General features: G+C 39.7%; 1 protein-coding gene across 7 annotated transcripts in view; it reads left to right on the forward strand.

The window, feature by feature from the left end:
• ZIC3 (Zic family member 3) overlaps positions 1-13,123 on the forward strand; it is a 421,061-nt gene that overhangs the window by 107,108 nt on the left and 300,830 nt on the right. The gene's annotated exons all lie outside the window — the stretch shown is intronic.

The raw sequence follows: 13,123 nt of genomic DNA on the forward strand, positions 1-13,123 counted from the left end.
GAAAATCTCTAGTGTACAGTTCCATCTTGGGTACTTTGCTTATTTTTATGCAATAATTACATTATAGTCTCATTTTAACTATTATTGAATTAAGTCAAGATAAGAAGGAAATCTAAATATGAAACTGGGACTCAGAAAATACTACCTGTTCTTCTAGGCAATGGAGCAGAGCAGTAAACAAAATGGACAAAAATCTCTTTGTTCTCATAGAATTAGCATTCTAGTGAAAAAATACTAATTGGATGGACTTTATAATATAAATGTAAGCAGGTGACTGATGTTATTATATCTGCTTTTGCAATGAGAAAACATGCTAGGTCAGTTTGTGCGTAGTCCTCTAAAGACATTTAGTCCATCGCTATCACGAGGACTCGACAGCTAATGTAAATGATTTGGAATAAATGTTTTTATAAGACCTGTACATCATGTCACATAATTCAATTGCAAAAGATGTGGGAGACGTCAGTCAATGACAAATGGTATACATTTATGCCAGTTTTATTTTCTCCTATAGGTTTGGTCCAAGTGACTGCTCATGAACATATGGGATCTGGCTAAAGAATTGTTATTTTCTGTAAATGTTCAATATCAAAGTACACAATTTGAAGTTTTTTTCTAAATCTTTTTACTTCTGCCTTACAAAGTCCTGAAGGAAGAATGGTGTCTTTCTTGGGTGCCTATCCACCTGATGAGACATGGTGCAATGGAAAGAATACAGTCTTAAAAATCAAGGCCGGGAGAGGTGGTTCATGCCTGTAATCCTAGCACTCTGGGAGGCTTAGGAGGGCAGATCACCTGAGGTCAGGAGTTCGAGACCAGCCTGGCCAACATGGTGAAATCCCATCTCTATTAGAAATACAAAATTAGCCAGGCATGGTGGCTCGCGCCTGTAATCCCAACTACTCGGGAGGCTGAGGTGGAGAATCGCTTCAACCCAGGAGGCAGAGGTTTCAGTGAGCCGAGATCCTGCCACTGCACTCCAGCCTGGGTGACAGGGCGAGACTCCGTCAAAAAAAAAAAAGAAAGAAAGAAAGAAAAAATCAAAAGATGGAAGTTCTAGCCCTGGTGTTTTTCACAAACTAAGTAAACTTGTACTATTTCTCCTATCTGGACCTCAATTTCTGCACATATACAATGAAGGGCTTGGCAGATTGTCCCTAATAGCCCTTTCCACTAATATATTTCATGATTCTATGACTTGATGAGTAAGGGTCGTATAGAAGATCCTTCCTTGATCACAAATATAAAGTTTCATTTCTCACTTCAAATCATATTTTTTTTCTTGGAATTAATTTAACCACTTTCTTCAAAGCCAAAAAGATGTATAGGCAATTTAGAAGAGCTATTTCATTTGATTGACAAAATTTCAAGTAAAATAAAACAATTTTAAAAAATAACAAATCAATAGTATTTTATTTTATTTTATTGTGTTCCAGGGTACATGTACAGGATGTGCAGGTTTCTTTTTTTAATTTTTATTTTTTATTTTTTTGAGATGGGGTTTTACTCTTGTCACCCAGGCTGGAGTGCAATGGCGTGATCTCGGCTCACTGCAACCTCCGCCTCCCAGGTTCAAGCAATTCTCCTGCCTCAGCCTCCCAAGTAGCTGGGATTACAGGCATAAGCCACCACGCCCAGCTAATTTTTTCTATTTTTAGTAGAGACGGGGTTTCTCCATGTTGGTCAGGCTGGTCTCGAACTCCCGACCTCAGGTGATCCACCCGCCTCAGCCTCCCAAAGTACTGGGATTACAGGCATGAGCCACTGCACCCGGCTCAACATGCAGGTTTATTACATGGGTAAACGTGAACCATGGTGGTTTGCCGCACCTATCAACCCATCACCTGGGTATTAAGCCCTGCATGCATTAGCTATTTGTCCTGATGCTCTTCCTCCCCCTACCCCTTTGAGAGGCACCAGTGTGTTGTTCCCCTCCCTGTGTCCATGTGTTCTCAATGTTCAGCTCCCACTCATGAATGAGAACATGCAATGTTTGGTTTTCTGTTCCTTTGTTAGTTTGTTGAGGATGATGTCTTCCAGCTTCATCCATGTCCCTGCAAAGGACATGATCTCATTCCTTTTTATGGCTGCATAGTATTCCATGGTGCATAGGTACCACATTTTATTTATCCAGTCTATCCTTGATGGGCATTTGGATTGATTCCATGTCTTTGCTATTGTGAATATTGCTGCAATAAACATGCATGTGCATGTATTTTTTTTTTTTTTTGAGACAGAGTTTCACTCTTGTTGCCCAGGCTGGAGTGCAATGGCACAATCTCGGCTCACTGAAACCTCTGCCTCCCGGGTTCAAGCGATTCTCCTGCCTCAGCCTCCCGAGTAGCTGGAATTACAGTCATGTGCCACCACACCAGCTAATTTTTTGTATTTTTAGTAGAGATGGGGTTTCACCATGTTAGTCAGGCTCGTCTCAAACTCCTGACCTCAGGTGATCTACCTGCCTTGGCCTTCCAAAGTGCTGGGATTACAGGTGTGAGCCACCGTGCCCAGCCCCACATGTATCTTTATAATAGAACGGTTTATATACCTTTGGGCATATACCCAGTAATGGGATTGCTGGGTCAAATGGTATTCCTGGTTCTAGATCCGTGAAGAATTGCCACACTGTCTTCCAAAATGGTTGTACTAATTTACATTCCCAGCAACAGTGTAAAAGCATTCCTATTTCTCCACAGCCTCGCCAGCATCTGTTGTTTCTTGACACAGTAGAGATCTCAGAAATAAGACCACACATCTACAACCATCTGATCTTCCACAAACCTGACAGAAACAAGCAATGGGGAAAATATTTCCTACTTAATAAATGGTGCTGGGAAAACTGGCTAGCCATATGCAGAAAACTGAAACTGGACCCCTGCTTTACAAAAATTAACTCAAGATGGATTAAAGAAGTAAATGTAAAACCCAAAACCATAAAAACGCTAGGCAATACCATTCAGGACATAGGCATGGGCAAAGATTTTATGATGAAATTGCCTAAAGCAATTGCAACAAAAGCAAAAATTGACAAATGGGATTTAATTAAACTAAAGAGCTTCTGCACAGCAAAAGAAACTATCATCAGGCTGGGCGAGGTGGCTCACGCCTGTAATCTCAGCACTTTGGGAGGCCGAGGTGGGTGGATCACTTGAGGCCAGGAGTTTGAGACCGGCCTGGCCAACATGGCGAAACCGCATCTCTACTAAAAATACAAAAAATTTGCTGGGCATGGTGGTGCACGCCTGTATCCCAGCTACTCAGGAGGCTGAGGCAGGAGAATCGCTTGAACCTGGGAGGCAGAGGTTGCAGTGAGCCAAGATCGCACCACTGCACCCCATCCTGGGAGACAGAGCGTGACTCTGTCTCAAAAAAAAAAAAAAAAAGAAAAAGAAAAGAAAAACTATCATCAGAGCAAATAGGCAAGCTATAGCATGGGAGAAAATTTTTACAATCTACCCATCTGATAAAGGTCTAATATCCAGAATCTACAAGCAACTTAAACCCATCTGACAAAGGTCTAATATCCAGAATCTTCAAGGAACTTAAATAAATTTACAAGAAAAAAACAAACAATCCCATCAAAAAGTGGGCAAAGGACATGAACGACACTTCTCAAAAGAAGACATTTATGCGGACAATAAACATATGAAAAAAGCTCAATATCACTTATCATTAGAGAAATGCAAATCAAAACCATGATTAGATACCATCTCACACCAGTCAGAATGGCGATTATTAAAAAGTCAAATCAAGAATTTCATGTATAAGGTGGGAGTTCATTTCTAATCACTGTTCCACTCTTATATATGTTTGCAAACTCTAACATAGAAGACTTTTTTTGAATTTAGTGGAAAGGAGTCAATGATGCAGTGTGTCGAAAATGGTTATCCATTTGCTTTCACATCAAACTATTTTGGGAAGATTAATAATGAATAATAATCACCCGTTCATGGCACTTTGACCTCATTCGCAATATATCACTTATTGAGTGACGTCAATGTCTGTAGCAATGTGCTAAGCTCCTCACATACCTCAAGTCACTTATAGCACTGAGATTTAGATATTATTGTGCCTATATTTGCAAATGAGTAAACTGAGTAACAAGTAAGTTGATAAAGGTGACATATACAGTAAGTGGCAGAGCCTGGATTCAAGCCTAGGCCTCTCTGATTGCAAATGTCTAGTGCTTTTATGTATATACTATACTACTTCATTTGATACCCACACCAATCATGTAAGATAGGTAAGGCATTATAAACCTCACTTTATTGATGAGAAAACAAAATCTAAGGGTTTATGTGACTGACTTACTTTGAAACACAATGCTAGTAAGTAATGGAGCAGGGCCTGGAGCCTGATGACCAATATCTAACCGAGTATAAGATAATATTAAGCAAAGGCCAGGCATGGTGGCTCACACCTGTAATCCCAGCACTTTGGGAGGCCAAGGCGGGTGGATCACTAGGTCAGGAGTTCAAGACAAGCCTGGTCAAGATGGTGAAACCCCATCTCTACTAAAACTACAAAAAAAAAAAAAAATTAGCCGGGCATGGTGGCACGTGCCTGTAATCCCAGCTATTTGGGAGGCTGAGGCAGGAAAATAACTTGAACCTGGGCAGCAGAGGTTGTAGTGAGCCGAGATCGTGCCACTGCACTCCAGCCTGGGTGACAGTGTGAGCCTCCGTCTCAAAAAAAAAGATTATATTAAGCAAACATTTGTGAGACCAATTTAAATATTGTGCCTGTTCATGATATCAGTCATATGACCATTTTAGGTTTTGGAGCAGTAGTTACGAAAAAATAGATTTAGGCTTAAATGTAATTGATAGAAGACATAAAAACAGTGTGTGTTATAACCATTCTATCAACCAAGAAGTTTTCATGGAACATCTACTTTATGCACAGCATTCTTCTACGATCCATGTGAGCATAGAAAAATATATAACAGGCCAGGTGCGGTGGCTCACACCTGTAATCCCAGCACTTTGGGAGGCTGAGGCAGGCAGATCATGAGGTCAAGAGTTTAAGACCAGCCTGACCAACATGGTGAAAACCCGTCTCTACTAAAAATACAAAAATTAGCAAGCTGTGGTGGTGCACACCTGTAATCCCAGCTGCTCAGGAGGCTGAGGCAGGAGAATCACTTGAACCTGGGAGGCGGAGTTTGCAGTGAGCCAAAATTGTGCCGCTGCACTCCAGCCTGGGTGACAGAGTGAGACTCGTCTATTAAAAAAAAAAAAAAAAAAAAAAAGAATGTTCAATATGAGCTGGAAAGGACTGTATGAATGGAGACTTGAGTCTGGCTCTCAAGGCAAGTAGGCATTGGTTAGAATGGCTAAGTTGCAGGAGCAAATTTAGAGGTAGGAATGAGCTAGACGTTGCTGGGGACAGTGACTAGGTGATGGGTGGAAAAAGGGTTTCATTTTAAGTGCCAACTCTAGTCATTTTTTGGTGTTGTCTGGAGCATCATATTGGGAAGTATTCAGAGACTCAGCAGATAAGTGTCATATGAATGATTATTAATGTCTATTATGATCGTAGGAGGGAGGTAATAAGAACATGAGGTCAGCCTTTTCCATCCTGGCCCAGAACAAACTGGCTAGGGCAGAGAGTTTTCTTGGCAGTACAGCAGGAGATAATGCTGAAAAGAAAGGTTGTGAGTAGATTGTGGATGCTCTAGGAATGCTGTGCTTACTAGCTACACGTGCCTATTTAAACACTTGAAATGTGGCTGCCCCAAATTGAGATGGACTGTGAGTGTGAAATACACACTGGATTTCTAAGACTTTATCTCCTCCACAAAAAATATAAAATATCTTATTAATAATTTTTATATTGATTATATGTGAAACTAGTAATATTTTGTCTATAGATTAGTTCATAAATTAGGGATTTTTAAATATAAACTATGCTTGTGTAAAATGTTAACATGTGAGAAAACTGGGTGAAGGGTGTATGAAAACTCTATGAGCTACTTTTGTAACTTTTTTGTAAGTCAGCAATTATTTCAAAATAAAATGTTAAAAAATATTAACTCATCACTCCTAAAACTTTGTGATTACTCCATTTCTGTCAGGGAGACCAAAATTCTTTCAGTCTTTCAGGTGAGAAATCATGAAACAGAGATTCTACTTTCTTCACCACCCTCTATATCCAGAAAATAACAAAGACCTGTTGGTACTTCCATCTAAATGTCTCTTGTATTATATCTTTTGTCTCCAGCCCCATAGCCATGACCCTAGTCCAGAACATCTCTCCTGGACTTTTGTAATGTGCTGTTCCTCCTGGCCACCTTCCAGGCCATAGCCAGACTAAATTCCCCCAAAAAACAATCTCACATTCCTACTCAAGGACCTACAATGGCTTCCGAGGATGAAGTACAAACTCCTTAGCTTGGATTTCTAGACCAGCTCTGTATATATATAGTTTAAAATTTTCTACCAGCCATATTTTAAATAGTAAAATGAAACAGATGAAATTAATGTTAACAATATATTTTACATTCTTTTTAAAATGCTATGTTTTCAAAATCTGGTGTGTATTTTGCATTTAGAGCATATCTCAATTTGGACTATCCACATTTCAAATGTTCAATAGCCATACACAGCTAGTGACCACTGCATTTTGGACAGTGTAGGTTTTTGGTCCAGAGTAAGAATCCACATTGCATTTCGTTGTCATGTCTCCTTAGTCTCCAATCTGGAACAGATAAATTTACTTCTGAATTAACTGAGGTATTGAGTCTTGGTGCTTAGAGGTAGTTACAGATAAGATCTTTAAGTGCAGGTAAGACTGGTCTGGGGTGGCGGCTGACCCGGCAGCGGGCCGCCCGGGTCCCTGGCAGCAGGGTAGGAGGGTGCTAAAGCGGATCCAGAAGGAATTAACCGACTTGCAGAGGGATCCTCCTGCCCAGTGTTCCGCGGGACCTGTGGGTGATGACTAATGACAGTCCTTACCAAGGAGGTGTTTTCTTCCTGACCATCCACTTTCCTACAGATTACCCGTTCAAGCCCCGAAAGGATGGAGTGCAATGGCGCGATCTTGGCTCACTGCAACCTCCACCTCCCAGGTTCAAGCAATTCTCCTGCCTCAGCCTCCTGAGTAGCTGTGATTACAGGCCTGCACCACCACACCCGGCTAATTTTGTAATTTTAATAGAGACGGGGGTTTCTCCATGTTGAGGCTGGTTTCGAACTCCTGACCTCAGGTGATCCGCCTGTCTCAGCCTCCCAAAGTGCTGGGATTACAGGTGTGAGCCACCGTGCCCGGCCCAGTGTTTGGTTTTCTGTCCTTGTGATAGTTTGCTGAGAATGATGGTTTCCAGTTTCATCCATGTCTCTGCAAAGGACATGAACTCATCCTTTTTATGGCTGCATAGTATTCCATGGTGTATATATGCCACATTTTCTTAATCCAATCCATCATTGATGGACATTTAGGTTGGTTCCAGGTCTTTGCTATTGTGAATAGTGCCGCAATAAACATGTGTGTGCATATGTCTTTATAGTAAAAAAAAAAAAAAAAAAAAAAAAAAAGACTGGTCTGAAACTCTTGGGGTCAAGTGATCCTCCCGCCTCAGCCTCACAGTGTAACTGTGATTACAAGTGCCAGGCACAGCTAGCAACTGAATTTAACATTAATAAAATCAGACTTTTTTTCACTTGAAATAATGTTTTAAAAGAGTTGAGAGAAATGAACAAATTTGTGGTTACAAATATTTTCTCCACTACTTCTCTGCCTTTTTTTGTCACTTTCACCATTCCCTCCTTTCTTCTGTCTGCTGGGTCCCCTCCCTTCCTTTTGGCTTTAGGTTGACTATTGGACAATTTGTTTGAAATTTATTAAGCACCTACTATTGATTATCTAGTTTATTCTTTAGTTCTTTAGTAATGATTATAACAGTGAACAAAGTATCTTTTTTTTTTTTTCTTTTGACAGAGTCTCACTCTGTCTCCTAGGCTTGGCACAGCCTTGACTGACTGCAACCTCTGCCTCCTGGGTTCAAGTGATTCTCCTGCCTCAGCCTCCGAAGTAGCTGGGACTACAAGAATGCACCACCACGCCCGGCTAAGTTTTGTATTTTTAGTGGAGATGGGGTTTCACCATGTTGCCCAGGCTGTTCTCGAACTCCTGAGCTCAGGTGACCCTCCCACCTCAGCATCCCAAAGTGCTGGGATTACAGGTGTGAGTCACTGAACTCAGCCCAAAATATCTTAATTCTCCCATATTTTAGTTAAATGTTTACTAGGAAATTAAATCAAGATATATGAATGTTTTGGTTTATGCAAACTCAGTGAAAGATATTGCTATCATTTGATTTACATTTGTATTACAAGGATTTATAGAAAGTACTGTTGAGATTCTTAAGTACCCATATTTATCTTACCTGAATTATACATAACTGTAAGTGTGTTAAAATACCTCAAGCACTAGAATTAATTTAAATGTCAGATTCTAATTGACAGGAACGATTTAGTGAAATTTCCTTATACTGCCTTTTTTTCCCCCCCAGGGGAAGAAGTTTGACTTTATTCTGACCTTTATTTACCCTTGTTTCTTTAAAAAAAAAAAAAAAAAGTTTAATGAGAAAGACTTGGTGTCGGTTAACAAAAAAATGACTTCAGATTTACATTCTTTTACCAATGGAATAAATGAACAAGGTTTGCAATTGAAAAGGCAGTTTACACCTTTTGTTGTTCGGGTTCGTAGAAATCCTATTATGCTTCATGCATAGCTCTGAAGAATGTGCAAACAAGTATTAGATCAATGACATTTCTTTGTAGTTTCTTTTATCAACATATTTAAAACTGAATATTCAAACCTTCATTCATATTTTAGATGCCTGTCTTATCAGTACACTTATACCTGAGTATATTTCATTGCTATAGAATATTTTTCCTGCTAAGATCCTAAATGCATTGAAAGATCCTAAATAGTAGAGGGTCAACAGTGTTCTGCCAAGGTGTTTGCAATTAAGCAGCCACTCCACTCACTGGTGGCTTTGAAATTAGTGTTTGAAATTATTGTCTGTTATCTACAGTCAATGATGATAGCATTCAAAGGAATTCATAGAAAGATATTCCACAAAAGCAGTTTATTTTAGTTTGGGGAGTAAAAACACATGAAAGAGCTTTATCGAATGTGATCAGATCGCGTGAAAATAAAGTTGAGTTTCCAAAAATTTTCATAATCTAGAGGAAAGGCTTCTCCCAGACCTCTGAAATATATACCTACTTTCTGCCTAACTTCTCTTTCGTTAGTCTTTTTGATTCTGAGGAAATGCCCTGCATATGTATTGACAGTTCATCCTTGACCATTTTAACCACAATCTTTCATGGTGTAGAAATCCTAGAATGCACTTTTAGAAGTAGGTCTAAGACAATCAATCTGTTTAGAAGCTTGATCCCAAAATTTGTACAGATAAGGCATTTTAGACAAAATTATAGAATATTTTAAACTAAGCACTAGGTGACAATATATGTTAATTTTTTTTAAGTTTCCTCTTTGAGTATAAACCGTATATATTATATATTAAATTAGACCAAAGTTGTGTAAACCTTAGGTTTTATTACAGTTCTTTTGCATTTCAAATTGATGTTTTCCTTTGAAATAGAAAACAAACTTCTAAGAAGTTTTCTAACAGACGTTTCTATTTTTCTCAACTCTAAAATTCCAGATTAATAAACTCTACTACTAATTGTAGTATATTTTATTGTGCAAAATGCAATATAAACACATGATGTAAAGTAATAAAAAGCATAAGGCAACTTTAAAATATTTTTAAGGTAGTTATCGTTGGGTAAGAACAGGTGCTTTAAAGTCACATTAGCTTTCTCAGGAGTAAATATGTAAATAAAATATTGAGTTAGTTGATGAATAAGCTGAACTGAAAAAAGCTAAGATAAAATATATAAAATATATGTTTAAGTATTGCCGATAGGGTTATTTTAGTTAGAATGATTATACACATTCAATGTGAAACGATAAAATTATAATGCAACATAATTACATTTAACTATTTGTAGTTTCTTAACTCTGGGAAAGAAATTGCATTCCCAGCTGTTTCTCAACTCCTGTAATTTAAATAAGTAAACCTTTTGTTCTTGAAACTTACTTAGTTCCTTCTAATTCTGTTGATGGACATCCATTTCTACTGCCTTATTTTATGTTAATATCTAACAAAAGAATGCTGTTAGCCTCCTGCCAGTAAAAGCCCACCTCCTTTGTTCGAACGGTAGAGTGGAGGGAGATTCTTTTTTAGCCTTTTACTTTACAGAAGACTTAAAACTTCCTCTCTCCACATCTAGTCAAGAAGAGCATTTCTACTTGAGCTAAAAATTCCTAGGAAAAGGCTATAACCCCCAAGTGTGGAAGGTGGTTCTTAGCTGTCAATTCCCTTTTGTTATTTGCTCAAATGGAATTATGAAATGTTCGTGGCTTTGTAGGGCAGAACACATTTCTCCCGAGCAAATGCAAATGCATTAGGTGTGCCCAGGTAATTTGAAGTGCTCACGCTGGCAGCTTTTCTGCATGAGTAAAGCTGTTTAATTAATGCATTTTCCCCTTCCTTCTGATTAGTTGATTCTGATTTTCTTTGAATAAATTAAACTCTCTGTAATATGCTTCCTATAGCTTCTTGGGCTACCCAAGCCCTGATACCTCCCACCAGGAGGGCAGATGCAAAGAAATGAAATGATTCCTCTGCATATTTCTCACAGAGATTTTTCTCCTGTACAAAAGACTGATTTTCCTTGTAATATAGCTCAGGCGAGTGATGTGTTTAAAGAAGATCTTTGAGTTTCTGTTGATGTTGCTCATTGGTAATTGTCCTTCCAACTTGAATTATGGAAATGGGTATTAGATCCATTTAGTTTTGCTTTATTGAGATTTGGGGAGTAAACATTCAGCGAGGTTGGACAGAAGTGGCATAAACACCTTCCCTAATAATAGTGCTCATGTTAACTGCCACTACTTACTACAAGTGCCAGCATCTACAGATGGCATGGGAAGTTAATATTTTTCCCAGGGTGCCACAGGTTTCTAAAGGAAACCTTTGATTTGTGAAAAGAATTTCTTTGCATCAAAAAGGCAGAGTAGTGTAGTAGAAAGAAGGCTGGGATTGGAGTCAGGAAGAACTGTGTTTAAGCTCTAACTTTGCCACTAGCCAGTTTCTGTAAAGTCAAGATCTTGTAGCAGTCTCTTAAGTGGGACCCTTCCAGCCTGTATAGCCTCATTATTTTCACACACGAGGCATCTCAACAAGGGTTGAGATAAGGTCCCAAACTGTTGTCCCATTTTGAGTTTTGGCTTCCAGACCAACACAGAAATCCCTAAACATTCTCTCTCCAACCTTCACAACCTGGTCTCATTCCATTTGGACACACTGCAGAGGTAATGCAATCATGTTCATGGGAAAATTATTATTATTATTATTATTATTTTTTTTTTTTTGAGACGATATCTCGCTCTGTCGCCCAGGCTGGAGTGCAGTGGCGCAATCTTGGCTTACTGCAAGCTCTGCCTCCCGGGTTCACGCCATTCTCCTGCCTCAGCCTCCCGAGTAGCTGGGACTACAGGCACCCGCCACCACGCCCGGCTAATTTTTTGTATTTTTTAGTAGAGACGGGGTTTCACCATGTTAGCCAGGATGGTCTCGATCTCCTGACCTCATGATCCACCCGCCTCGGCCTCCCGAAGTGCTGGGATTACAGGCGTGAGCCACCGCGCCCGGCCGAGAAAATTATTATTATATTGTTTTGAGACAAGGTCTTGCTCTGTCATCCAGGCTGGAGTGCAGTGGCACAATCATGACTCACTGCAGCCTCTAACTCCTGGCCTCAAATGATCCCCCCACCTCAACCTCCCAAATAACTGGAACTACAGGCGTGCACCACCATGTCCAGCTATTTTTGTTGTTGTTATTTTTTTTGTGGAGACAGGGTTTTTCTATGTTGCCCAGTCTGATCTTGAACCCCTGGCATCAAGCAATCTTCCTGCCTCAGCCTCCCAAATTGTTGGGACTACAGGTGTGAGCTACCACATCCAGCCTCATGAGAACATTATTAATGAACATAATGACAGTAGTCACAAGATCACTGCCATAGTTGGTATTTTGTAGCCCTTTCCTTTTAAACATTTGAGAGTTCTCAGCAGCATTTTTGATTGATTTTTATATATTTATGTATTTAACAGAGCTACGCTGACTTCATTTTTTTTTTTTTTTTTTTTTTTTTTGAGACGGAATCTCACTCTGTCACCCAGGCTGGAGTGCAGTAGCGTGATCTCAGCTCACTGCAACCTCTGCCTCCCGGGTTCAAGCAATTCTCCTGCCTCAGCCTCCTGAGTAGCTGGGATTAACAGGCACGTGCCACCATGCCTGGCTAATTTTTGTCTTTTTAGTAGAGATGGAGTTTTTCCATGTTGGCCAGGCTGGTCTCAAACTCCTGACCTCAGGTGATGCCACCTTGGCCTCCCAAAGTGCTGAGATTACAGGCGTGAGCCACCACGCCTGGTTGACTTCAAACTTTCTAAGACTCTCGTCAATGAACATTTCTTACTTCTGAGGCCCTTTCAGGGTTTCCTTCAGCTCAAAATACTCAGCATGCCAAGGCACCATATTTGGGATATCATGTTTTGAGCCCTGACAAAAACAAATGCCAATGCTACTCTTACAGTCACCTTCTCTATTTTTTATTCATGTCTCACCTGTTTCCATTGTTCACTTAATAAACCCAGTACCTCTAGCTTAGGGCTAATTGACATGGCTGATCAGTAGCAATTGGTATAGAGCCCACTTAATACTCTAGAAGTGTTCTTAGAGAAGTTCTGTATGATTAAGAACTGGTCAAGAGGGGAACAATACTTTTACACTGATCATTATAATTACGTTAAAATCCTTCATGAATGGGTTTTCTTGACATCTCTTACTACTCAAAGTAGTTAATGAGCTAGATGTAGTAGTATTTAAAGTAGACTTGTTTGATTAAGTGGACAACCCACTCCTTAACGTATTTTTTTTTCTTTTTCTTTCTAAAAAATATAAAATGCAGGCCGGGCACAGTGGCTCATGCCTGTAATCCCAGCACTTTGGGAGACCGAGTCGGGTGGATCACCTGATGTCAGG

The sequence above is a fragment of the Pongo abelii genome, chromosome X (genome assembly GCF_028885655.2).
Source record: "Pongo abelii isolate AG06213 chromosome X, NHGRI_mPonAbe1-v2.0_pri, whole genome shotgun sequence".
NCBI lineage: Eukaryota > Metazoa > Chordata > Mammalia > Primates > Hominidae > Pongo > Pongo abelii.